The sequence below is a fragment of the Borostomias antarcticus genome, assembly GCF_949987555.1.
Source record: "Borostomias antarcticus genome assembly, chromosome: 3".
NCBI lineage: Eukaryota > Metazoa > Chordata > Actinopteri > Stomiiformes > Stomiidae > Borostomias > Borostomias antarcticus.
In genome coordinates, this window is record NC_140236.1 from 12,943,128 (window position 1) to 12,970,980 (window position 27,853).

Here is a 27,853-nt window from a genome sequence, read left to right on the forward strand (position 1 = left end):
AATTCCTGTAAATGTCAAATGTGAGACATTGAAAAAGACAACCAACTGTAAAGAACAATTTATCACCTCAGACAGTTGGAGCCATAACCTCCAAATGAATTAGTCACCACTCTAAAGGCAACTGATAACCTTCACTAGGGTTAGTGACCACTCTAAAGGTCGCTGATAACCTTCACTAGGGTTAGTGACCACTCTAAAGGTCGCTGATAACCTTCACTAGGGTTAGTGACCACTCTAAAGGTCGCTGATAACCTTCACTAGGGTTAGTCACCACTCTAAAGGTAATGCGTAAGGTAATCTTTTATGAGTCACGAGGGACAGAAGTCAAGGTTAAAACGGTGGTTTCATACTGTACTTGCTACTGTCTTTATTCAGAATGACAGTGATTTCAAGATGGCTGAGAGCACTAACACCAGTGCATACACCTCAGTATGGCCAAAAGAAAGTAGATTTTTGTGATACAAGGTCTTGATATAACCGTAAAAAAAAAAAAGAAATCTTTGGAGAACGATGCCAAAAAACTGGTGCATAACTACAGCAGTCATGTGATCAACACACTATTCAATACCGAATGACTGTAATCCAGTTGAATGAACTGTGAAATACAAAATATCTAACAATATATTACAAAATAGTATGTATACATGTGCTCACACATTAGTCATGCAGAATGAGATAATACAAAGATCAGATGAGATAATACAAATGTCAAACTAAAAGCACCCAAATATCTGGACTCAACAACTGGTGGTGGGGACGTCAACTGGACTATAAACATACATCGCCAGGAATGAACTTGGGGGTTTCTTATATCTCCCAAACAAGTACATAAATATCCAAAAATAAACAAATAATTTGTAGTGATTCAAAATCAACCCTCTCAACAACACTGACAAACTTGAAGTCCGCTCCAAACCTCCTCTTTCCCATTTGCCATTGCTAGGCCATTGCTCCCATTGGCCATTGATCCTACTGTAGGAGCACGCATTGTCTTCTACACACTGTAGGAAGTACAGTACACCAGTCAAATCTTCACACCAGAATAGCCAATGTCTTTTGAACTGGTTTAAGAGCTACTGTTGGGACAGCTATATGAGAGCATACTTCAGTGGGGATAGTCAACCTGCAGCCAGCCAGCCGGGCAGGCAGAGCTGAGTGAGTATACAACTAGAGGGTGTCTCTGACTGTGTAGTGTACAGCTAGGGGGTGTCTCTGACTATGTAGTGTACAACTAGAGGGTGTCTCTGACTGTGTAGTGTACAGCTAGGGGGTGTCTCTGACTATGTAGTGTACAACTAGAGGGTGTCTCTGACTGTGTAGTATACAACTAGAGGGTGTCTCTGACTGTGTAGTATACAACTAGAGGGTGTCTCTGTGTAGTATACAACTTGAGGGTGTCTGTGACTGTGTAGTATACACCTAGAGGGTGTCTGTGACTGTGTAGTATACACCTAGAGGGTGTCTCTGTGTAGTATACAACTAGAGGGTGTCTCTGACTGTGTAGTGTACAACTAGGGGGTTCTCTGACTGTGTAGTATACAACTAGAGGGTTCTCTGACTGTGTAGTGTACAACTAGAGGGTTCTCTGACTGTGTAGTGTACAGCCACAGCTAGAGGGTGTCTCCAGAGTTGATCGCCGTGCCCCTGGATCCTTCCATCTCTGACTGCCGTCATCACTGCTGCTTGCAGTTCTCCTTCTTCTCTTTGGGTTTGGCGCGTCCCGATTTGTCGCTCGGCCGCTTGGTGGGCGGGACAAAGGCAGGTTCCTCTAGGAGGTTGTGCGGGCCGGACTGAGGGACTGGATGAGACTGACAGGCCGCGGGGCCTATGGACGACAAGAGTACAGTTGTATGTACATCAGAGTTCTGCACAGAAACTATTATGGTCTGATGTGAGGCAGTTGCTATGACTTGATGTGACCGCTCACCTGAAATGGTCTGTCCCACTCGGACGCTCTCCTTGTCCTGCCTCCTGGCCTTGAAGGTGGGGTCCAGTTCCTCTGCGATGTTCCTGATTGGATGGGCTTGTCTGTAAAGACGTGAGAGATGGGCTCAGCTGCCTCGGTAGAGTAGTTAACATCCTGAAGGACCCATCCCACCCTGGACGTCATCTGTTTGACCTGCTGTCCTCTGGTAGACAGTTCAGGTCCATCAAATCACAAACAAACAGGCTTACTAACAGCCTCTACCCTAGAGCCATACAAGACCTGAACACTGCCAAACACTGACAGCAACTGCTACACTAGAAATGTTTACACTCAGCAATGAACACCGTTTACATTTGGCACTGTACTTTATATGTATTATACTGTGCGTCATGTGTTAGTATGTGTATAAAAATGTTTGTAAAATCACTAAGTATTGCCATTCAATTTCATTGTGCTCATGTGCTCAATGACTCCATTGACCTGAGTGGGTGATGGCTCTTAGTTTTAATACTCCTGAAAACAATCTTATTTTATGCTTTTATTGCCCTTTAATATTTTTATTGTTTTAATGTTTTATTGTTTTGTACTGGCTTGTTGTGGTTTAGTGTTTGTCTATTGTTATGTGTCATGCTGCAACACTGAATTTCCCTGACGGGATGAATAAAGTATTATCGTATCATATTGTAATAAAGTAAACTTGAACTTGAATAAAGTTCTGTATATGTCACATCACAACGGCCTATTTGCTGTACTCAAATGATCAACAACCACATGTAGTTTAGAGGAACTTCTCCGAAATTGTAGTAACTCTCCCAATCCATGCGCAGCAGTGGAGAGATCTACAGTCCTGTGGGGGTGGGGGGCAGTGGAGAGACCTACAGTCCTGTGTGGGTGGGGGGCAGTGGAGAGACCTGCAGTCCTGTGAGGGTGGGGGGCAGTGGAGAGACCTACAGTACTGTGGAGGTGGGTGTGGGGGGCCGTGGAGAGACCTACAGTCCTGTGGAGGTGGGTGTGGGGGGCCGTGGAGAGACGTGCGGTCCTGTGGAGCTGGGGCTGGGTGGCTGATCTGGGGAGTAGTCCTCGTTGTGAGAAGGAAGCCCTTCGGAGTCCAGCCTCTCCCTCTGAACCTGGGGCACGAGGCAGCAGTTAACACAAAACCCTAGCAACCACCACTGGCGCAACAGTTATAAAATAAAGTTAAATCATTATAACTGTGGGGGTTGTGAGCACGGTACCTTACAGTGACCAGTATCACAAGCCTGAATGATTGTAAGTGCTGCCTAATGGCCAGGGTGTGAGAGGAGTGAAGGGAGACTGGCCGGTACCTGTCTCTCCCTGGTGGGCCTCCTGTCCTGGCCGGGGGGCTCCTCTCTGGGCTCGCGCCACGACCCCGGGGCGGCGTCCAGCTCACGGGACCGCCGCTTTGACTTAATTTCCTGCTTCTGCATGAAGCGGGCGATTTCCTAACAGTCAGGAAACAGGGAAGAGCAGAGAGTTATATCGCCGGGTTTGTGGTGCACTGGACATGGCTATACGTAGTGGGTTAGTTCATACTGAAACTGGTTGAGAAGAACGTCACGGAACTACTGACTGGGACTTACCTCATCCTGAGCCACCTGTGCCACTCTGAAGTCTGCCTCTGGGAAAGAGGTGCGTGGAGACGGTGCAGGCAGGGGCCTCTGGAACAAAACCACCAGGTCAATATACTGGGGCCAGAACAAAACCACCAGGTCAATATACTGGGGCCAGAACAAAACCACCAGGTCAATATACTGGGGCCAGAACAAAACCACCAGGTCAATATACTGGGGCCAGAACTGAACAATTCTCATTGAAACTTCTCAGCTTCTGGTCTTTCCGGCCTTCAGAGGGCTGTATGACATCACAGGCTTTTATTGATGAAACATGCAATGAAACGCTTGAGACGAGGCACTGGTTACAACATAGCAGCGATAAGATAAATAAGTATATATTGGTATTATATATATTGGAAATATAACTCTAATGGAAAATAGAGAACTGTGCAAAGGAGTTATAGTGTGAATATTATGTCTATAAAAGTTACAGAGGGGAACAGTGAAATCGGTAGTGCAGTCAGTAGTGCATTGTAGATGTAATCTACAATGTGAATCCAAATTGGTGATGTGTACATCAAGGAATTTGAAGTTGGTAACTCCTGCGATGTGAATAAGGGCGTGTCCAACCTTGTCTCTTCCTGGGGTAGGATCTATGTCCATCCCCCCATTGCTCTCTGTAAAGCACATTGTGTTGCCTCTTTGTATGAAATGTGCGATACAAATACCGGTAGTTTGATTTCATTTGATTCCTGTAGTCCATAATCATCTATTTTGTTTTGTTGACACTGAAAAAGACGTTGCCAGGACGCAACTTCCTCTCTATAGGCCATCTAATACTTGTTTGAGACGAGGCCCAGGATGGTAGTGTCATCTGCAAACTTGATGATGACATTTGAGCTGTGCTTCACACAGTGGTGGGTGAACAGGGGGTACAGGAGGGGGCTGAGCACACAGCCCTGGGGGGCGCCCGTGTTGAGAGTCAGAGTGGAGGAGATGCAATTGCCAACTCCCACCACCTGGGGTCTGTAGTGCTGGTCCACTTGATCGTATTCAGTGCTTGTTTACAATGTTGTCTGCCGAGAACACACGCTCGGATCTTATAGAAGTAAGGTATTTCCTCAACACATAGATACATAGATAGTGTAGATACAGTCAATTGGCTGTTTTTTGGCCATGTTGAAAAGAATGTGTTTTAACATGATTAGAAGATGGGTGGGACTCGGGAGGCTGTGTGACGTGCGCTGCTTTGCGGTGGCCTATTAATCAAATCTACATATTTGTGATCGATTATGCATTTTCCCCCCCCAAAGTCGATGACTAGTCAAAGTTTAAATATTTATTTGACAGCCCCACCAGGCTATGAGGCTTCTCTGCCGTAGTAATATAGGCCTCAGACGAGCGTCTCCCGCAAGCTGAGGCTGCTCTGACCTGGTAACATGGCCGTCGAAATAAAAAGCAAGAGATTCCGAGACGGGAACGCAAAGGTGAGGTTAGCCCCTTTTGGGACTGTTAGGTACGGCCATTGGACGAGCTACTGCTCTCGTGTCTCTTGTCCCTCTAGACTAGCTGTCCTAAAAAGGAGCTCCCGCTGTTGTAGTGGCGGTTCTCAACATGTGTTGCAGAGATTTTTCAAAGATACTCACTCACTCAGGAGGGTTTCACCATAACTGGCGCTGGGTTTTGAACACCCCCAGTTGTAAACATGTTTAATGTATTTATACTTATTCGACTTCTGTAAAACTGCCTTGCCTAAAAAAATGGTCGGTCTTCTGTGTTTTTTATTGGTGGTGCACCCTGCAATCACTGCACCTGCTAGCGCCAGTGAGGAAGAAGACCGGCCATTTTTTAGGCAAGGCATTTGTTAAAACAGTGGGAGGAGTCTTTAGGACAGCTGGTCTATGGAGAGACAAGGGACTGTAGATACGGAGAGCGGTAGCTCGTCCAATGGCCGTACCTAACAGTCCCGAAAGGGGCTAAGGTGAGGTAAGCGGTGCGGCCCGGGCCTGATCTAACATCCTCTTATCTCCCGAGATCAATCCACATTCCGCGCCCAGCCCTGGTGAGCTGGCATGGTAGAACCAGTAGGTGGCTGTGTGTGTGTCCCTCACCCTCCGCAGCAGTCTCTCCTCCTCCTCCTGCAGCCTGCGGGCCAGCTCCTCATCCTGCAGCACCTGCTGCAGCGACCCCAGGTCCAGACACGCCCCCTCAGGCCGCAGCGCCGCCCCTGTGGGAGGAGGAGCGGAGTCAGGCAGGCTAGCGCTGATGGGAGGGGCGGAGTCAGGCAGGCTAGCGCTGATGGGAGGGGCGGAGTCAGGCACGCTAGCGCTGATAGGAGGGGCGGAGTCAGGCAGGCTAGCACTGATGGGAGGGGCGGAGTCAGGTAGGCTAGCGCTGATGGGAGGGGCGGAGTCAAGCAGGCAAACGCTGATGGGAGGGGCGGAGTCAGGAAGGCTAATGCTGCTGGGAGGGGCGGAGTCAGGCAGGCTAGCGCTGATGGGAGGGGCGGAGTCAAGCAGGTTAGTGCTGATGGGAGGGGCGGAGTCAGGCAGGCTAGCGCTGATAGGATGGGCGGAGTCAGGCAGGCTAGCGCTGATGGGAGGGGCGGAGTCAGGTAGGCTAGCGCTGATGGGAGGGGCGGAGTCAGGCACGCTAGCGCTGATAGGAGGGGCGGAGTCAGGCAGGCTAGCGCTGATGGGAGGGGCGGAGTCAGGTAGGCTAGCGCTGATGGGAGGGGCGGAGTCAAGCAGGCAAACGCTGATGGGAGGGGCGGAGTCATGCAGGCTAATGCTGCTGGGAGGGGCGGAGTCAGGCAGGCTAGCGCTGATGGGAGGGGCGGAGTCAGGCACGCTAGCGCTGATAGGAGGGGCGGAGTCAGGCAGGCTAGCGCTGATGGGAGGGGCAGAGTCAGGTAGGCTAGCGCTGATGGGAGGGGCGGAGTCAAGCAGGCTAGCGCTGATGGGAGGGGCGGAGTCAGGCAGGCTAGCGCTGATGGGAGGGGCAGGTAGGAGCTGGATGGCGGTGCCACAACTATTCTAAGCACAAGACCAACTAGCCATTGGACTGAGACTATGTATAGATATGGGCTACTGAGTATAAAGAAGGGTCTTGCTGAAAGCCGTGTCGTCTGAGCAGGGAAGGCTAACTGCCAAAGAGTTTCATTGTGACTGACACAGATATCTATATGCTGTTTTAATAAATACATGTTGAATCTGATCGACAATTCAGCTTCAGACAAACTGCTTTGCTCTCCGGCCTTTGATTCTTCAATATCTGACACCTCAATAAACCATCATATCATATATCCGCTTTACAATGGTCTCTCCTTCTCCCATTCACACACACACACACACACACACACACACACACACACACACACACACACACACACACACACACACACACACACACACACACACACACACACACACACACACACACACACACACACACACACACACACACACACACACACACACACACACACACACACACACACACACACACACCAATGGCGGCAGCTGCCATGCAAGGTGCCAGCCTGCACATTGGGAGCAAGTTGGGGTTCAGTGTCTTGCTCAAGAACACTTCGACATGTGGAACAAGAGGAGCAGGGAATTGAACCGCCGACCCTACGATCATTGGACGACCCGCTCTACCTCCTGAGCAACAGCCGCCTACATCTTGTGTAGAGAGAGAGACATCAGAGAAAAGAATCATAACACAAGGAACAGTTGAATTACGTCTAGAGACGGCGGAGATGGTAGAAGATGACAAAGACAGTGGTTTGAAGAACACCTGCAACCCCTACTTTCTAAACAAAGGAGAGACAAAGACGAGGATGAATTCAAAACCAATAAAGACGATTGCAACACCATTAGTGTTACCACAGGACCACAAGGTTACCACAGGACCACGAGGTTACCACCACAGAACCACAGGAAATGTAAGAAAAACACCCTTAAGAAAAGAAAAAAACGTTCTTTTTAGTTAACAGCTAAACAGAAGAGCAGATAAAGTGGGGTTGAGGTTGGATGTTCTCCAGAGCTGACTGATGACGGAAGGAAGCTGAGAGGAGCAGACGGACACACAGACAGACGCAGGGGGGCGGAGCTCGGCTGGCCGCTCCACTGCAGGTCGCAGGTCAGGGGTTACCTGCTCCTCTGCAGGTCGCAGGTCAGGGGTTACCTGCTCCGCAGTGTCTGGCTCCAGCCCTGGACGAGGCCTCACGGCTGCAGAAGCTCTGGCTGCGCCGCGTGACGCTCCTGCGTGGCCTCTCCTCCCTCCTCTCCCTTCCCTCCTCCTCCTCCTGTGGCTCCTCCTCCCCTGAGCTGGGGGCCTTCTCCTCCTTGTGCCCGTGCCAGTGTTCACTTTCGGTCCTCCTCACCCTGCGCTCGCCACGGTGACGCCTGCCCTCCTTCCTCTCCGTGCCCCTCCCCCCCTCCCCGCCCCGGGGTCGGCCCCGCCTCCATCTCCCGCTGCCCCGCCTCTCTCTGCTGGTCAGACCAGCGCCTCTACCACTATCATCATCACCACAGACCTCCGTCTCCTGGTCTTCCTCTGTAGTCTGACGGGAACGCTGCCTCCCTCCGTCTCCTCCTCCTCCGCCGCTCCCCCTCCCCTCGCTGTGCGGCAGACTCCTCCATTCCCTCACTTCTCCATGGTAACTACGCCTGACGGGCGTGGCCCTCTGGAAGGCGCTCTGTTGCGATTGGCCGTCACTCACGGAGGCGGCGTCGCTTCCGCGGTCGTCGTGTGCGGCGAGGCCGTCCCCGGCCCGGCCTCCCAGCTGCAGCGACCCGCCCCGGAAGCTCACGGCCACGCCCCTCTCTCTGAGGGCGTGGCCCAGCATCTCCCACACTCGGCTGCTGCGGTCACCGTGGCGGTAGTGCCCGGGCTCGTCGTGAGAGTCCTGGAAGTGGACACGTCTGTCCTCGCCCTGCTCTCTGTAGGTCCAGCTCCTCCTCACCCTATCCCTGTCTCGATCTTGCCGTCTGTCCTGTCCCCTAGGACAGTCGCCGGACCTCGGCTCCCTGTCATAACTGCTACTATGCCAGCTGTCATACTCCCTTCTGAGATCCCTCTCCCATCCCCTCTCTCTCTCTCCCGTCTCCTCCCTACCTCTCCTAAACCTCTCCTGATCCCCCCTGTCCCCCTCGCCGTCCCCCCTGTACCTCTCCCTCTCCCCCCTGCTCTCCTCCCTGCTCCTGCGCTCCTCTCGGAAGCTCCTGTGGAGGCTCCTGTAGTTCCTCTCCCCTAGGCAGTGCAGCGGAGCCTGGTGGCCACCGGGGGCAGTGCTGAGCCGTCTCTCCGGTCTGGAGGTTCTGGAGGAGGAGGGGAGCTGTGAAGGGAAAAGCGCGTCCGAGTCCTCCGAGCCGTCGCTCAGGCCGCCGGGCTCTCCCGGGTCGTTCCTGAAGCGCCCGACGGACTCTCCGTTCCCTCTGTTTGACCAGAGAGCTCTGCTGTTCTGACCCTGGGTCTCAGCCTGAGGCTCGGGAGAGTCTGGGTGTCGGTGAGCGGTGGAACGCCGCCCCCTGCTGGCGGCATACGGGCGATGCTGCCCCTCTCCGTGGAGCGGGCCGGGGAGGGCGCGCCGGCGCGGGGGTGGCGAGGCGCGATCGCTGGCGCTGTCTTTAGTTAAGCCAGACATGCAAACACAAGAGCAGTGAGGGATTGGTGAGGGTGTTAGTGTTCACACACGGGCAGGTGCAGTTACACAACAACACGGGCTAGGGGCAGGGGCAACAACACGGGCTAGAGGAGGTCAACATAACGTTACAAACTCAGTGATATACTCATGCTTGACCACAGAACACAATGAACATGAAGCCAGAGTTTGATGTTATGCCTGATTAGAGCCACAGAGCACACAACTGTAGTAGAGGACAGACTAACTGTGGGTGTGTAGTAGGGGACAGTTAGTCTACCGGTGTGGGTGTGTAGTAGGGGACAGTTAGACTACCTGTGTGGGTGTGTAGTAGGGGACAGTTAGACTACCTGTGTGGGTGTGTAGTAGGGGACAGTTAGACTACCAGTGGTGTGTAGTAGGGGACAGTTAGACTACCTGTGTGGGTGTGTAGTAGGGGACAGTTAGACTACCTGTGTGGGTGTGTAGTAGGGGACAGTTAGACTACCTGTGTGGGTGTGTAGTAGGGGACAGTTAGACTACCTGTGTGGGTGTGTAGTAGGGGACAGTTAGACTACCTGTGTGGGTGTGTAGTAGAGGACAGTTAGACTACCTGTGTGGGTGTGTAGTAGGGGACAGTTAGACTACCTGTGTGGGTGTGTAGTAGGGGACAGTTAGACTACCTGTGGGTGTGTAGTAGAGGACAGTTAGACTACCTGTGTGGGTGTGTAGTAGAGGACAGTTAGACTACCTGTGTGGGTGTGTAGTAGGGGACAGTTAGACTACCAGTGGTGTGTAGTAGGGGACAGTTAGACTACCTGTGTGGGTGTGTAGTAGGGGACAGTTAGACAACCTGTGTGGGTGTGTAGTAGGGGACAGTTAGACTACCTGTGTGGGTGTGTAGTAGGGGACAGTTAGACTACCTGTGGGTGTGTAGTAGAGGACAGTTAGACAAACTGTGGGTGTGTAGTAGAGGACAGTTAGACTACCTGTGTGGGTGTGTAGTAGGGGACAGTTAGACTACCTGTGGGTGTGTAGTAGAGGACAGTTAGACTAACTGTGGGTGTGTAGTAGGGGACAGTTAGACTACTGTGTGGGGTGTGTGGAGTAGAGTGGATGCGACAGAGTGGACAGGAGGAGAGGGCAGGAGGCAACGGTAGGAGGAGCGGACAGGAGGAGCGGACAGGAGGAGCGGACAGGAGGAGCGGACAGGAGGAGCGGACAGGAGGAGCGGACAGGAGGAGCAGACAGGAGGAGCGGACTCATGCAAGCAGGCGGAGCAGAGTGGGACCAGACAGGAGCGCCCCGGCAGGCGTCAGGTTTCATCCCCAGAGCACCACTGATCAGCACCACCACACTCTAAACGTTCTAAAGAATCACGCATGAGAGGAGACGGAACCCATAGAACTTCATTGTGGATTCCGGAAGTCCGTCCAATACAGTCCGACCGTTGGCTGTGGTTCTTAGGATTCCGGCGTCCCTCAGGGCTCGATCAAGAGCTTTTAAGATTTCATTTTCATAAGTGCTACATTTGTTCTACTGATCATAATAAGGAAAAATACATAAAAAAGATACTCCGCCAGCAGAAAAGCCCCAGGAACATTACGTAGAACGACAAAACCAGGAAGATTAGATGCCATGTAAGGAATCATCTTCTAAAACCGTCAACCAAACACTCAGAGACAGCAGCATGCTTTGATGTGTGTTATAATCGCACAAAAGGAAAGTGCTTTTACCCTCACTGAGGCTCTCCTGTCCACTGCTCCTCTGTCTCACTTGCTGCTCCTCCTCTTCCTGAATCAGTTTCGCTATTTCCTGTAGAGAAACAAATGTTTGATCACTTATACTGTAGCTTCATATAAATGTGCCGAACAGCAGATTCAATCCTGTATTAGAGCTGTATATGTGTTATACCAATAACCTGTGTGTTATACCAATAACTGCCACAGGGTGTCAGTAAAACATTGTCCATGATGAAGAAAGCATCAAGCAGAGCTAAAAGTAGTTACCCACCACAACAACAAAGACAAGACATTGCTGCAACCATCACTGTCAACAATAAAGAGTGATCAAAGAGTGACTCTACAGATGATGAGCTATCACGACTAAGTCCATCAACAGGTACATAATTGCTGGAAGGTTAACGAGATGTGGAAATAATAGGATTCAACCTTGATTCTGTGACTTCAAGCAACACACTATACACACTTTGAGGTTTTGTAGGCTCACAGGATGAGATCATACGGATGAGATAAGGATGAGATCATACGATTAGACACCCTCCTCAAGATAACAATTGCATTCTGTCAAATGAGTTGGGACTTGCACCATCAGTAGGCTTACAGTATAGGGTTGCAAGTTGTGTGTGTTTGTGTGTGTGCATGTGTTTGTCTGTGTGTGTGCATCTGTGTGTGTGTATGTGTGTGTGCATCACTGGGGCTGCCTGTCAAACACAGAGCCATGCTGTGTGAGTTGAGACCGCAATATACTTGCTTTTAACTACGGATACGCGCCTACGTGTCTCCTGCATTCCTGGAGTGGCAGCTGTGGTTGACTGCGCAGGTACGTGTAGCTAAATAAGCCTAAATAAGTATAAATAAGCCTAAATAAGTATAAATAAGCCTAAATAAGTATACCACAGGCTTTCTAGTTACAGGGGAGGGTTTGGAGAGCCCTGGCAGACGCACAGTACTCTGGAGAAAAACTCCACAAAACATGGGCTTGGGGGCGGAGCCAGCACCTACCTTTCAAATCCAGCTGCATTTGAACATAATGTCATCGGGAGCGTATACTCGGGACTAAATGAAAAACTCATCCAGCCCAGAAAATAAGAAAACTAGCTAGCCAACTCTGTGAAGTGAGTTAGCGTGGAAGAAAGTCCAAGTCGCCTAAATTGCCCTTTATGTGCCATATATGCTACTGACAGCTTGTCTCGTTAGTAATACTTGAAAAGTGGAAAGTTAGACTACGGTCAGTAACCAATCAGAGGGCAAATCAGCCTCCCTGCACAGCCCACTATGTGCCAATCATCCTCTGCGCACAAAATCCAAGAGCCTTCCCAATGGTATCCACGAATATCATAATTTTTTTCCAAGAGGTTCCCACTGCAGCGAGGGCTTCTGGGTACTCAAATTAGGCCCAGAGCAGCTGCCCAGCCTATAGCCTGCTCCGGGCCATAGGGTTAGTTCAGCCAGGCCCTGCGGCTGCAATGGAAACTAAGAGGCCATGCAGGCCAGGGAGAGGGAGAGAGAGGGAGAGAGAGAGAGAAAGAGAGAGAGACCAACAGAGAGAGAGAGACCAGCCTTGCATCTCCCTATGCCTGGGCTCTGGTCTGGAAAAACTGCTGAGCAACCAGTGGGACGGGGGAGGACTGTTTCTCTCTAACTAGCACCTGGTCAATGGGGCCATGCCACCCTGAACCCCTCTGAACCACCCTGTACCTCCCTGAACCACCTTGAACCCCCCTTAACCACCCTGTACCTCCCTGAACCCCCCTGTACCACCCTGAACAAACCTGTACCACCCTGTACCACCCTGAACCACCCTGAACCACCCTGTACCACCCTGTACCTCCCTGAACCACATTTGAACAACCCTGAACCACCCTGTACCACCCTGTACCTCCCTGAACCCCCCTGAACCCCCCTGTACAACACTGAACTCCCCTGAACCACCCTGAATGCCCCTGAACCACCCTATACTACCCTGAACCCCCCTGAACCACCCTGAACCTCCCTGAACCACCCCTGAACCACCCCTGAACCACCCTGAACGCCCCTGTACCAACCTGAACCCTGATCCACCCAACTCCCACAGAGAACTCTGCCCTCCCTCTGCTGGAACACTGGGGCTCTAGCTGTGGCTTTACAACCAACACAAACAAACACGCGCGCGCGCGCACACACACACACACACACACACACACACACACACACGCATACCCGCACGCACACACACACACACACACACACACAGACGCATACCCGCACGCACACATGCACACACACACACACACACACACACACACACACACACACACACACAGACGGATACCCGCACGCACGCACGCACACACACACAACACACACGCACAAATTAACATCTATCAACTATACTGGAACCTCATGAAAGAAATGGTCAAAGGGCAGGGGTCGGTTGTACAGTGAGAGTGGGATCAGAGATCCTATCCCGTTTGTAGCGTGCACAATCGTTACAATTATCAAACTGGTTCAGCGGACCCTATGAGTCCAGCGACATCTCTAACGAGAAGAGGAGGATTTAATCCAATCAATAACGGCGAACAGAGTTCCTCTTGCCGCTAGCGCGGAGCGCCTCCCCGCCTCCAGCTCTGCCAGCATCAGCAGACAATTAGCAGCTTGACGTGCCAGGTCAGCTCGGAGAGCGGCGTGCCACGGGGACCATGGGGACCACGGGGACCACGGGGATCTGGCATTTAGGCGGCACAGCCTGGCGCCTGCTGCTGCTTAATTAGAGACGCGGTCTGCAAGGAGGACGAGATTTAATCAGCCGCTCTGCCATCAAGGTGCGTCAGTTCGCTGAACGTTAAGAAGTGAGCGCATGTGTTCGTTCTCTTCATAATGCGCCGTCACCACATGGAAGCAATGCTAATCAGCCCAAATACACCCAGCCATGACTGCTTAAACACACGCCCACCACCCACAGATCCTCCACTGTTCCTAGGCCCGTTGATCCCAAACGCTCCACCCTAGCCCGCCCCCCACCCCCAACCCACCCCCGCCACCCTGTATGAACAGGGTGAACGCCCACAGTTCACACACGCTTCACAAACAAGGAGCCTTTATGGACGAGCCATACGGAGGCAGCTGCCATTAGCGTGGAAACTACAGGCTGAAGGAAAATATTATCCTGGTTCACACACCGTTAGGCCTTCTGGGAGGTTTGGCGACAGAGCTAGCACATGTCTCCTTCTCCTGCAGAGTGCTGCTGTTGTTACTGCCTGCGTCTTCAGCACAAGACAGATGACTGTTTAACGTAAAATGTTATCTCGCTTGCTCCCTCACTCACTCACCACAGGGAGGGAGGGAGGGAGAGAGAGAGAGAGAGAGAGAGAGAGAGAGAGAGAGAGAGAGAGAGAGAGAGAAAGAGAGAGAGAGAGAGAGAAAGAAAGAGAGAGAGAGAGAGTGAGTTTGTGTACATCTGGCTTCTGTGAGCCCAGTAGGGACCGGGCCGACAAAGAAGCTGCTTAAGACGGACCTGCTGGTTGGTTTGTATGTACATAGCTCTACTCTTGCGGTACTTTGGAATGACCCTGACGCCGGACGTTTGTAACGGTCCAGATTAATTGCTGAATGTTCAAATTTGCCTTTATCTGCAGATTATGTAACAGGTTTACGGGGACTTCACCCCGTAGAGACTTGGTCTCTCCTCAAACTAACCTTGCGTGAGGGATGGTTGTTAGTGTGGGGCTGCGAGGGAGGAGGTGGTGGGGGGATTAGGACGACAGGGAGTAAGAGGGGAGGGGGGGGGGGGGGGGGGGGGGGGGTGTAACAGATCTGGAGACAATTACCAGGGAGAGTGCCTGACCCATCCTTCAGATTAATAGCTTTGTGGTCGGCCTCTTGACTCTGTCCCAGGCTGGGCGGTGTGGATCAGAGCGGAGCACCTCTGTGGCCATGGTCATTATGTAGCCATAGTCCCTAGGGAGGGGTGCTGGTGGTCATCTACAGACAGGTACAGCAGAGGAGACCCAGTAGGAATACTGAGCACACGGCTGTCAGTGTTAAACCAGCACGGGCCCTGATCTGAATGGGCTTTGGTCTGCCATAAAAAATAAAAAAAACAGGCGAGGACTTTGCTCAATCACACACAGATGTGGGAGAGCAGGTTAGTGTCAAAGCACCGCATAGCCCAGTCTAGTGTTCAGCTCACCTCTAGAGAGGTAGTCTAGTGTTCAGCTCTGCTCTAGTGTTCAGCTCACCTCGAGAGGTAGCACCAGCCCCGCCGTTCACCAGAGCCCATAAGTCAAAGAACAGTCATTACTAAAACGGTGCCTGAACAGGTCAAAGCTGGTTTCACATCCTTATCTGGCAAAGCAGACACCAACCTCTCATCAAGACACTGTCATTAGAACAGCATAGGAACATGGGACAGCACATCTGGCAACGGTCTTAACAATAGGCCCCATATTCCCACCCCAGAGGTAGGGATGAGCACATGGTAGAGAGTATCGGTATGTGACCCTGAGGAACTGGATTAGGGACATTAAGGAAGGGAAGGCCCATATAAGGTCAGGGTCTTCCCTGTAGGAGTTTCAACACACAGAGTACACAGAACACATTCCCTGTTATACTGATATGATAGAGAACATGCAAAAACACAATTTCCCATTACAGTAGTCTAGTGTTCAGCTCTGCTCTAGTGTTCAGCTCACCTCTAGAAAGGTAGTCTAGTGTTCAGATCTGCTCTAGTGTTCAGCTCACCTCTAGAAAGGTAGTCTAGTGTTCAGATCTGCTCTAGTGTTCAGCTCACCTCTAGAAAGGTAGTCTAGTGTTCAGCTCTGCTCTAGTGTTCAGCTCACCTCTAGAAAGGTAGTCTAGTGTTCAGCTCTGCTCTAGTGTTCAGCTCACCTCTAGAAAGGTAGTCTAGTGTTCAGATCTGCTCTAGTGTTCAGCTCACCTCTAGAAAGGTAGTCTAGTGTTCAGCTCTGCTCTAGTGTTCAGCTCACCTCTAGAAAGGTAGTCTAGTGTTCAGATCTGCTCTAGTGTTCAGCTCACCTCTAGAAAGGTAGTCTAGTGTTCAGCTCTGCTCTAGTGTTCAGCTCACCTCTAGAAAGGTAGTCTAGTGTTCAGCTCTGCTCTAGTGTTCAGCTCACCTCTAGAAAGGTAGTCTAGTTTTCAGCTCTGCTCTAGTGTTCAGCTCACCTCTAGAAAGGTAGTCTAGTGTTCAGATCTGCTCTAGTGTTCAGCTCACCTCTAGAAAGGTAGTCTAGTGTTCAGCTCTGCTCTAGTGTTCAGCTCACCTCTAGAAAGGTAGTCTAGTGTTCAGATCTGCTCTAGTGTTCAGCTCACCTCTAGAAAGGTAGTCTAGTGTTCAGCTCTGCTCTAGTGTTCAGCTCACCTCTAGAAAGGTAGTCTAGTGTTCAGCTCTGCTCTAGTGTTCAGCTCACCTCTAGAAAGGTAGTCTAGTGTTCAGCTCTGCTCTAGTGTTCAGCTCACCTCTAGAAAGGTAGTCTAGTGTTCAGCTCTGCTCTAGTGTTCAGCTCACCTCGTCCTCCAGCTCCCTCCTCCTCGCCTCCTCCTCTGCACACCTCTGGATCTCCTCCTGGATCATACGGGCGTACTCAGAGTCCTGCTCCTCACTTGACACACACACACAATACAGTACACACACAATACAGTACACACGCACGCATGCATGCATGCACGCACGCACGCAACACACACACACACACACACACACACACACACACACACACACACACACACACAGGGAAGAGGAGACAGATGACTGAGAGAGAGCAGATCACTCTTGTAGAAATAAAAATGACAGTACAGTAACATTACACCCAAACAGAGTCCATGAGCTCCTGGGCTTACACAGCACAGGAGCAGTTTGACAGCAGAGGCTGTAGAGTCTGTGAAAACAGAGGAGAGTGCAGTATTTCAAATGTTGGAGAGAAAATACCGTAGGTGTCTGTGTGGGTGTGTGGAGGGAGGGAGGGAGGGAGGGAGGGAGGGAGGGAGGGAGAGAGAGAGAGAGAGAGAGAGAGAGAGACAGAAAAGGAGAGACTTGAGTTTGAACAAGAGTTCGAGCATACGTGTCTATGTGTGCTGTATGTGTGTGTTTGTGTGTGTATGTGTGTGTCTTGTGTTCAGGAATTTACATCCAAACACCCAGGAATTTACATCCAAACACCTTAAACCTTTGTCCTCTCACTCCTTTTGTAATTCATCACCTCCCCCAAATCTTCACATAGCTGTGCTAACATACAAAATGGCTTCCAGAAGGCCATCTGTCTACAATAGAATAACCATCCTTTGTCCCCAATTGCCGCCCTTTTTCTCATGTCACATGTCTGTACTCTTGGCCACGCCTGCCATTTCATATGATGTACAATGCAGTAGCCAATCACATCCTGGAAGGACCTTACCTGTGTTTTGACTGCATATAAGCCACAGCAGAAGACCAAACGGGCACTTCGCTGACTAACCACTCGTTGTTCAGGAAGTCCTTGCGCTCGTATGTTTTTCACAATAAACCAGACTTAACCTTTTGAGCGAATCTTGGTAAATCCTTTTGACTAGATCAGTTAAATTACTATCACACTTGTAAGAGGGTTCCAACAACTGGGGATCCACAAAAAGAGGGCTAAACGTCTTGCTAAGTACTGCTCTGTCTCTGCCGTCATAGGCAGCCACCATATACGGCGGAGACGCTGCTACCTGCACCCTTGACAGATGTGTGAAAAAGAAAGTCATGCCGCTGGTCCATGAATTGTGATTGTACACTGACTGCACTTTTAGTATTTGTGCCCCTTTATGTAATTTAATAGGAGAGAGAGAGAGAGTACAGTATGTATGTGTGTGTGTATGTATGTATGTATGTATGTATGTATGTATGTATGTATGTATGTATGTATGCATGTATGTATGTATGTATGTATGTATGTATGTATGCATGTATGCATGTATGTATGTATGTATGTGTGTGTGTGAGAGAGAGAGAGAGAGAGAGAGAGAGAGAGAGAGAGAGAGAGAGAGAGAGAGTGTGCATGTGTGTACTGTGCGCGCGTGTGTGTGTGTGTGTGTGTGTGTGTCTGTGTGTGTGTGTATGTCTGTGCCCGCGTGTGCGTGTGAGAAAGAGTGCGTGTGTATGTATGTGTGTGTGTCTGTACAGTATGTGTGTGTATTAGGGATGGGACATGATCTTCGAAAAATCGAATAGTCATTAAATTATTAAAAATCGATTTTATAATTTGACAATCGTTTGTTCGTCTTGTCTTATAAAAAAATAGTTGCCTTGTTTTTCGCGGCGTGAGGCGTGAGAGAGAAAGGCACGCGTGGAAGACAGTTTGAGTACTGCAACCTAGGATAAGTAGTAGGCGTCGTGAGGTCAGGTGAGACTCGACCGGACCAGACATGCAGCGGCTAATGCAGCCAACGAAAAGTTCTGTGTGGAACGGCAAAACTGTCGAATGCGTACTTGAGTGTACCTGCAACGTCATACCCTCTGAGAGGGTTTTTCCGCGGCAGGACTTATCGTCAATAGACTGCGCACCTGTCTCTATCCCGACCATGTCGATATACTCATATTTCTAAATAAAAATATGAAGAAATAGGATAGGCCCTATTGGCTGGAAAAGTAGCTCAGACGAGCAATGATGAGATGCGATTTTAAGAAAAATCGATTTTTGCCCAGCGATTTTCGAATAGCAGATTTGCCAGAAAGTCCCATCCCTAGTGTGTATGTGTGTATATACTGTCTGTGTGTCTCACAGCTGTCTGGAGGTCTGGCTGAGCTCGGCTCTCTGCTGGGTCCTCCGCTCCTCCTCCTCGTCCTGCAGCCTCTTGGCGACACGGAGGTCGTTCTGCACCAGCTGGTTCTTCTGGACATTGGTGCTGTAGTACTGTTCGACTGGCACGCAGAGAAGACAGTACCAGGTCAGACAGACAACCACTCGACATCATATCAACCTGTGTATAACGACACCTGGGTCTGTATGGTCTGGAATTAAGCGCCACAAAACATGGGCATAGGGGCGGAGCCAGTGCATTAGCCTACATTTAAAATCAATCTGCATTTGAACATTATGTCATCACGAGTGTAGAGTTGGGACTAAATGAAAAACTTGCTGTTTGTGTAATAAAAACATGGAGGAGTGAGAGTTAACTTACTCTCCTGCTCCTGTAGGTTATGTGCGAGCGCTCCGTCCTCCAAGACCGCAAAACACTGGCACACTGGCGGAGGAGGGAAACAGACAGTTAGACATCGCTGAGAGCCCATGTTTACGCTTCAATCGGGCAGCCATCTTTAAAATAAAAAAAAACACTTTTGTCCTGTTTTTTTAATATGACGGCAGACAGAAAATAAAATCATCAATTAACCGAGCCCCCGTGTTACTGCCAGTAAACAAAGAGATCAGCCTAGGGATGGGTGGAGCGGAAAGCGACACGGTGGCATGCCAGGGGCGGCCAGGACGGATGGACGAGGTTTTGGCAGGGCGCCGTGCTCTCCATAAGAACGGGACAATGGAGAGGCCATGGCACACTATGTCCAGCACTACTACTCGTTTAGAAACCACATTCTGTACTGACAGGGTGAGGCAGAGGAGTCCAGAGAGCCAGCCCAAACAGTCATCAACAGTAACTAAGATCTAAATTTTGATTTAACAACTCCAGGCATCCATAAAGGACAGCCACATCTGAAGAGGCTACATAGCGACGTAGCTAGGCTGCATCTATAACTGCTCTACCCTGACCTGCTGTGTGCTAGCTAGGCTAGCTAGGGTACATCTATAACTGCTCTGCCCTGACCTGCTGTGTGCTAGCTAGGCTAGGGTACATCTATAACTGCTCTGACCTGACCTGCTGTGTGCTAGCTAGGGTACATCTATAACTGCTCTGCCCTGCCCAGCTGTATGTGCTAGCTAGGCTAGCTAGGGTACATCTATAACTGCTCTGCCCAGCTGTATGTGCTAGCTAGGCTAGCTAGGGTACATCTATAACTGCTCTAACCGGACCTGCTGTGTGCTAGCTAGGGTACATCTATAACTGCTCTAACCTGACCTGCTGTGTGCTAGCTAGGGTACATCTATAACTGCTCTGACATGACCTGATGTGTGCTAGCTAGGCTAGCTAGGGTACATCTATAACTGCTCTGCCCTGCCCAGCTGTGTGTGCTAGCTAGGCAAGCTATGGTACATCTGTAACCGCTCTGCCCTGACCTGCTGTGTGCTAGCTAGGCTAGGGTACATCTATAACTGCTCTGACCTGACCTGCTGTGTGCTAGCTAGGGTACATCTACTGTATAACTGCTCTGCCCTGCCCAGCTGTGTGTGCTAGCTAGCTAGCTGTCTGGACGGCAGCGGGGGCCCCTCAGAGGTACAGCCAGTCTCCAACCGTGACAGCAACTGCAGTGTGGGAAGCAGACATGTCTTGTGTGTATGTGTGTGTGTGTGTGTGTGTGTATGTAATGTATGTATGTATATATATGTGTGTGTGTGTGTGTGTGTCTGACAGAGAGCTGAGGCCTCACTGGGCCGTACTGTCCCCTCCCTAACGGCCGCAGACTACACTGTAATTAGGTCAGCCGTCTTCGTCACCCAAACAAACAAGCAGAGTCCTGCGAGACACAGGCAGCAGCTAGTCAGTCCAGCCAGTGACAGACGGGTCTATCTTGGTGCTCGTCTCTGGGGGACATTACTCTCTGCTCTCTCTACCCACCAGTGACCCCCTGACCCCCCCAGATCAATCATCCCTGGTGTAGGGTCCTTCCCTGCCCCCCGAAACTGACACACACACACACACCCCGGTCTGGCCACCTGCTGTACATGGTAATATCCTCGATCAGTTTACACACCATTAACCCTTCCCCCAGCCAGGCCTACTACAACCAGGCAGGGAGAGAGGAGAGAGAGGGAGGGAGAGAGAGAGGGAGGGGGGGAGGGAGGGATGGAGACATGGATCATAGAGAGAGAGTGAGACAGTGGGAAAGTGTTCCCAGATGTGCAGAGGAGTCCCCGATAGGAAAAGGAACATAGCTGACCATAAACTGAGAGGGGATTGATGACTGTTTTAGCGCAGCGTTACGTTTGAATGTGAAAGGCAGGGACTCAGGGAGCGACCGAAGTATTCCTCCAAACTTTGATCTCCTCCATCTTCATAGTCCCTGAGTGGCTGGCTTGTTTTGCTTATCCAAAGTGTTTAGAGCAGCCCGAAAGTGCCTGAACATCGCAGTCAGTGGTCTGTGTGAGCGGTTGTGTGTGTGTGTCTGTGTGTCTTTAAACAAACTCAGAGGCCAATGTGGCCTAGACAGGACAAAATAAACATCCTATGTTTGGCAGATGTATGGCGTCAGTAATCATAATCAGTCTCGCTCACTGTCTCGTCTCCCCAGGCAGAGAACAACAATGCCAGACCAACGTTACCAATAATATTACAAATGTCCTCTTTGTCACACGTCTTCAGTCAAATCGCTCCATAAATTATGAAGACAAATGTGCTGACGCAGTACTTTCTCCAAAACTAATATCAACAGGATATGGCGGCAGTTGGAAGGTAGTACTGTACCATTGCAGCGTGCATGAAGGGAAACGCCTCGGGGCCAGGTGTTGTTGTGCCTATCAAGAGCGCCTGTCCTCGTTCTAATCTCTCTGCTGAACTCATCGGACCAGACTGGGCGGTGTGTCTGCGTAAACATTCTCAGCATTGACTAGAGAGAACACCTCTCTCTGTCATCTCTCTGTCTCTCTCTCTCTCTGTCTGTCTGTCTGTCTCTCTCCTTCTCACTCTGTCTTTCGCTCTGTCTCTGTCTCTCTGACTCTCCTCTTTGGTTAGTTCTTGTCAGACACACAAGCATGAGAAAATACCTGCACGACACCCTACTCTAACAATGCCATGTTTTGGGTTTACACAAGCAGCTCCAGCAGTTGTCGTTCTTCTGTCTCTACAGACTGAGGGACGTCTCAGACTCGGAAACACAGGGATGAAAAGAGGCTACTCAACACAACAGTGTCTCCTCAACACAGGCTACTCAACACAACAATGTCTCCTCAACACAGGCTACTCAATAGTGTGTCGCCTCAATACAGGCTCAACTCATGTGGTTGTTTACCACACAGAAAGAGAGTTGAAAGTTTTAAATAATATGTATGTTCTGTTTTGGAAGATGTACAAATAAATATTCATTCATTCAACAGTGTCTCCTGGAGGCTACTCCATAGGGTCTCTTTAAAACAGGCTACTCAACCAAGTGTCTCCTCAACACAGGCTACTCAACAGAGTGTCTCCTCAACACAGGCTACTCAACCGAGTGTCTCAACACAGGCTACTCAACCGAGTGTCCCCTCAACACAGGCTACTCAACAGTGTCCCCTCAACACAGGCTACTCAACAGAGTGTCTCCTTAACACAGGCTATTTAACAGTGTCGTCTCAACAAATACATCTTGTATGTTTTGTCTGTAATCAGAGCAATCTGGCTCTGCCAGGCGCTCCACGGTCGACGGTCTCTCTCCCCCTGCGTGTCTCTCTCCCCCTGCGCGTCTCTCTCCCCCTGCGCGTCTCTCATTAACACTAAGCCGTGCGATCGGTTTTGCGTTCACAGCGGATGAACAGCCGTCTCGCCAGTATAAGGCCCTAAAGCCAGGTTAAACCTCGCTGAGGCAGACATGCATAAACACCAGCACCTGTCGTGTAAGTAAAGAGACTCTTTAATGGATCAACCACCTGCTCCTGTGTGTCCAGTCTGCCCGGGCGGGTGGGGAGCGGGATTACTGGCTAATCTGACCGCAGAGCCCTGGGGACACGACAGACCTCCAGATGAAGTCTCTCTCAGGCTCCGCCTCCATTCACACAGGCCTGAGAGGTGGGAGAAGGAGAGGGAGAGAGAGAGGGTGAGAGAGAGAGGGTGAGAGAGAGAGGGAGAGAGAGTGAGGGAGAGGAAGAGAGAGAGGGTGAGGGAGAGGGGGGGGAGGGAGAGAGAGGGAAGGTGAGGAAGAGAGAGGGTGAGGAAGAGAGAGAGGGTGAGGTAGAGGGGGGGGAGGGAGAGAGAGGGAAGGTGAGGGTGAGGAAGAGAGAGAGGGTGAGGGAGAGGGAGAGGAAGAGAGAGAGGGTGAGGGAGAGACAGCAGTAGCGTATAGGAGTGGTTGTATGGGAGGGTGTGCCTGTGTTTTTGCTTAACTCGTTTTCTGGAACTCAACTCTTTCATGTTTCACGGTCAAATTACCCTCTTAGGGGTGTGTCCGGGGGGGGGGGGGGGGGGGGGCGGGTGGCTAGAGCCAGTGTGTTATTATGAGTTTTAACAGGTTTTACATGGCAGCGTCTGAAGCAGTCTGGTCTGAAGACAAAAGCACATGCTCAGCTACAGAGCATAGTCTTAGAGAACGGGGCCATAAGCCTCTTTATAAGGCCACTGGTGTGCCCCTGCCCTGGCTGGCTGGTAAGAGGATATGGAGTAAAAGATCAAGCACGCACAAACAGCAATGACTAATGGCAAAAAGGTTAAAAGACTACTAGTGTAACGCTTGTGAGTGAGGGGGGTATTGGATCGTTGAGGAAAGCGCTTTGTAATAGAGTTTTCCATCTGTTTAAGAATGTGCCAGACAGAAGCTCTCTTCTAGCAATGCACGCTGGGAAGGACCTCTCGAGTCTGGCTGCTGCTGGTTGAAGTGCAAGTTGCGGAGCAGGGGGGGGGGGGGGTCATGACCTGTGACCTGTACGACCTTCAGACCAAAACAGACCCTCTCCTCTCGTTAATCTCCCGCCACTTGTCTTGGAGGGTCACTCACTGATCCCTGTGGCTCTTCCTGGTCGTGGGACCGGAGGAAAAACAGAAGGACAGAGGGAAAAGTTCCTGGCTTTCTGGATTATGAAAATCACTGTACTTCTAACAACTGCTCTGACGACTTCGAGTGAATCCAAATGTGTGGAACGCAGAGTGAGAGGCGTTGACTGGTGAGGCGAGCGCCCCGGCTCCTCTTATCTGCACCCAGGCAGCAGCAGCCAGCCTGGGAGAGAGAGGGGGAGGCTGGCAGACAACGGGTCTGGAGGAGGAGGGAGAGTGGGAGAAAGTGACAAGGCTTCTATTTTAAGGCCTAAATCCCCCACCAGCCTCCCAAGCACCCTCCCGCCCCCCCCACACCTCCCTCCCAGGGCCTGGTCTGGTACCGCCGTTGCCTGCTCCCCACCACAGACCCGCTCCACCCTGCTCTGTGGTGGTGGCGGCGGCGGCAATGGCGTGACGTTTTAACGAGGACTCCCGGCCGTACAGCTACTGGGCCGTACAGAACCGTCAGGTAGGCCAGACGGCGAGGGAGAGAGAGAGAGAGAGAGAGAGAGAGAGGGCGAGCAGAGGGAGAGGGGGAGGTGAAGGGCACTGGGACTCTCTGGGTCACTTGGAGAGAGTAATTGAGGGGAGTGGGGGGAGGAGGGAAGAGGAGCATTCCTTAGGGAGCTGCATGAATCCCCCCGGCGAGTCGGGCTATATCAGGAAAGCAGCCAGAGGAGAGAGAAACGCAGGAAGGAGATAAGAGGGGAAAGGAAAACAAAGTGAGACTTGGCCGAGAGTGTCGGATGGGGAAGCGGCTAGCGGACCTGACCAGAAGAAGCACACTGAAAATCACCACGCTTCAGGATGCTGAATCAGATACAGCCAATAGGACGTCAGATAAATAACTTGCCTGTTGGGGGTAAGCCAAAGAACATTTGGCAAAAATGAAACAGTGAGGGAAAAAGTAAGACTTAATAGGCATGTTTTAGACTGCTGCTGCTGTTTAACTGACCAGTCGAACAGTTGACCGGCGCAGCGGTCTAGAACAGGCTTTGTCCGCTTACTGTGCACGAGCTTAATAAAGCGGGGAACACTATCGACCACAGTGTGTCCTTTGTCTGGGAGAAACAAGAGCGGAGAGGGAAATTATCTCCGGGCGAATGTTTGTCCTGCTCATTAGTAACCTCTCCACGAAGAGGTCCCAGCTAAACCACCACACCCACACTGTGGCCTACAAACGCCGTTCAGTTGCAAAGTTTTACCACAGAAACGACAAAAAGGGAACGATAACGGCAACTTTAAAAACAAACAAGCAATGGGAAAAGTTACTGGATACTGAGTTTAGAGTCCGACCCGTGCAGGACGTCTCATGGCGGGGGAGAGGACGTCTGGTAGGGGTTTCTGGGAGAGAGTGAGTGTGTCTGCTGAGGGACCGTCCTCCTGCCTCAGATAGTAAAGCGTGTATCTGGTATGTCCATCACATTCCTCACTCTTATCTGCAGCATGCAGGACGCACGCAGCAGCCAGGCAGCCTTGGCTTGACCCCCCCCCAGACCTGTCTGTCTGCTAGAGACCTGTCTGTCTGCTAGAGACCTGTCTGTCTGACACCCCCAGACCTGTCTGTCTGCTAGAGACCTGTCTGTCTGACACCCACAGACCTGTCTGCTAGAGACCTGTCTGTCTGCTGTATGGAGACCTGTCTGTCTGACACCACCAGACCTGTCCGTCTGCTAGAGACCTGTCTGTCTGCTGTATTGAGACCTGTCTGTCTGACACCCCCAGACCTGTCTGTCTGCTAGAGACCTGTCTGTCTACTGTATTGAGGCCTGTCTGTCTGACAACACCAGACCTGTCTGTCGAATGCAACCAGACCTGTATGTCTGCTGTATGTAGACCCGTCTGTCTTCTGTATGGAGACCTGTCTGTCTGCCACAACCAGACCTGTCTGTCTGAATAACTGACAGTCCATATTCAATACAGATACCAGTCTGTCTGCTCTGTGGAGCACTGATGTCATGCTGAGACATAGTGACCGAGTGCCCCTCAAAGCCCTGGTCGAGGACATGAGATCAGAGGGACAAGGTGACACCTAATGCTCTGTGACGCGATCAGCAGATATCTTCATGTTGCATAATGACAAAGCACTTCCTTTCTTTCCCACTGATCTCAATGAACGCAGAGAGTTCACAGAGAGAGACGTAGTTACCTTCCTGGACGCGGGGCAGGTGGGACTGGTCAATCTCCAGCTCCGCCATCATGGCTGTCCGCCCGGCCCCGAGTTACAGCCACATGACGCACACGGCAGGCCAGAGCACAGTCAACACAGCAGCCCAGAGCACAGTCAACACAGCCACCGCAACCTGGAGAGAGAAATGGATTCAACAATGTATGTCACTGTCTACCACTGTGTTGCTAACTACACACTATGCTTATCGAACAGATTGGTTTACAGTAGGCTACTTTTCCCAGCTTCAACCGCATCTTTCTGCTCATGTTGGCATAAGTTGGCACTTTTACAGGGTTCCATCTGACTGTGGTGGTAATAATTGAATAAGTATATTACATATATATGCAGATACATGCATATAATCTGACTTTAAAGACAGAACGGAAGGCTACAGTAAATCAACCACTGGCATAAAATGCTGTCAAAGCCAACACCCGCATACAGATTCTAACACATTCATCCTGATACGTCGTGTCTCCAACACACACAAACATTTAAAAGCTGCCTGTGTGTAACCTCTATCAAGTTCCCTATCCCTTATCATTATGTAAACTTTACTTATTCACTATGTAAACTTTTGTTGTATCGAATCAACATTCAACGATGCCTATCAAAACAAACGGGACACGTTCAACTCTTGTCACCTACCTGTTGCACGTTTCAGTTGTTTGTTGATGATGACTCTGCGGTGTGGTGTCAACTCGACTCCGGGGTGGATATTCTGTTCAAGTCGCCCGTCTCTAGCTTGTTGTAGGCTATTCGCCACAGACTCCGAAACACGACAGTAGACTACAAGTTTATAATCAATAGAGTAGCCTACGATTAATTATAAGCTGAACTAATTGTTCAGTAGCTAGTCAATGAAACAATGCATAGCCTACACTTACAATGTAGATGGGAACGCAGCGCGGACAAACTTAGCTCTCCCTTCCAGTCTGAACCTAGTAGCCGAAGCTACAGCTACTCCTGTTTCCTGTTCGTTATTCGGTAGCGGCAGCAGCGACCTTTGGAGGCGCACAAGTTCAGTCCGACGTCCCTCTTTCGCCGCGCTGCCGCAGTCGACTCCTGTGGTCCTGATGGTTCTGGGTTCGGATGGTTCCTGTACTATTCGTACAGAAATATGACTTTAGGCAAAGGTTAACAATAACATTTCTGGTGTCAAAGCAGGAGCATACAGCTGGTACCGAACTACCACCAAGTCTAAATATCCTACAATTAGACCAGAAGGGTTCTAGCCTGTTTTCTTTAGGGAGCGTGGAATGAGAGATGCTACTCTTTTGAGTGGAGCTGTGCACACAGGGATGCACGCTGATCTGCCACTTGGCCAAGCTGAAGATTGTATGGGTTCATCCAGTCCTCACCATAAGAGACTATCGTGATTCCAACCACCTCCACTACGTGTACACAAGTTGAACAAAGCATGAATTCCAAACTCTTTTCTGCCACCTGCTGGTGTCATTGTGGAACAGCTTGATATTTCATTTTTCACTCTGTCGTTATCCTGTGATTAATTACAAATACCAATATAGGAACTTGCGTCTAAAATTATTAAATAATAGCATAAACTCACGAGTCAGTCTCCAAACGCTGCGCTTATCTCGGTGGCTGATATATTGAAAATCTGGCATCGCGAGACTAATAATAATATTGGTCAACGTTGAGATGAGGGAGGAAGAAGGGTTTGAAGGAGACTTTGAGAATGTTCTGTTTACCTCCTGCAGTGCAATTCCTTATTTACTTGACACCAGTAGGCCTACCAACCTCTTTTTTCATCAGTAAGCCTATCATTCAGACCACATGTATGTTATTTCTCTTTCTATTTTAATTATCCATCTGCCTGGAAATGAGATCTCGGTGCTCCAGAGTCCAGGCGCTCCGGAGGCCACTGTCTCAGCCCATGGCACTACCATCCAACCTAAACTGACTTTAGCTCCGCCCAGGTGCTAAAATATGCTCTTTAAACAGTGATAAAACGAAGATTAATTAGATGGCCTTTGACTAATGTTGTCTATAAATTCAGAAGGCTTGGTG

The 27,853-nt window shown here is 50.4% G+C and overlaps 1 pseudogene across 1 annotated transcript; it reads right to left on the reverse strand.

Annotated features, from left to right (window-relative positions):
* Window positions 1-441: 441 nt before the first annotated feature.
* On the reverse strand, window positions 442-25,853 carry LOC311307233 (annotated as a pseudogene). The gene is made up of 13 exons (XR_014631347.1): window positions 25,802-25,853; window positions 19,003-19,065; window positions 18,604-18,742; window positions 16,373-16,466; window positions 10,864-10,942; window positions 7,245-7,315; window positions 5,613-5,728; window positions 4,353-4,460; window positions 3,529-3,699; window positions 3,253-3,390; window positions 2,921-3,054; window positions 1,928-2,028; window positions 442-1,825 (listed from the first exon to the last, which is right to left on the reverse strand). The product of XR_014631347.1 is annotated as an uncharacterized misc_RNA (transcript).
* Between the last annotated feature and the right edge of the window lie 2,000 nt (window positions 25,854-27,853).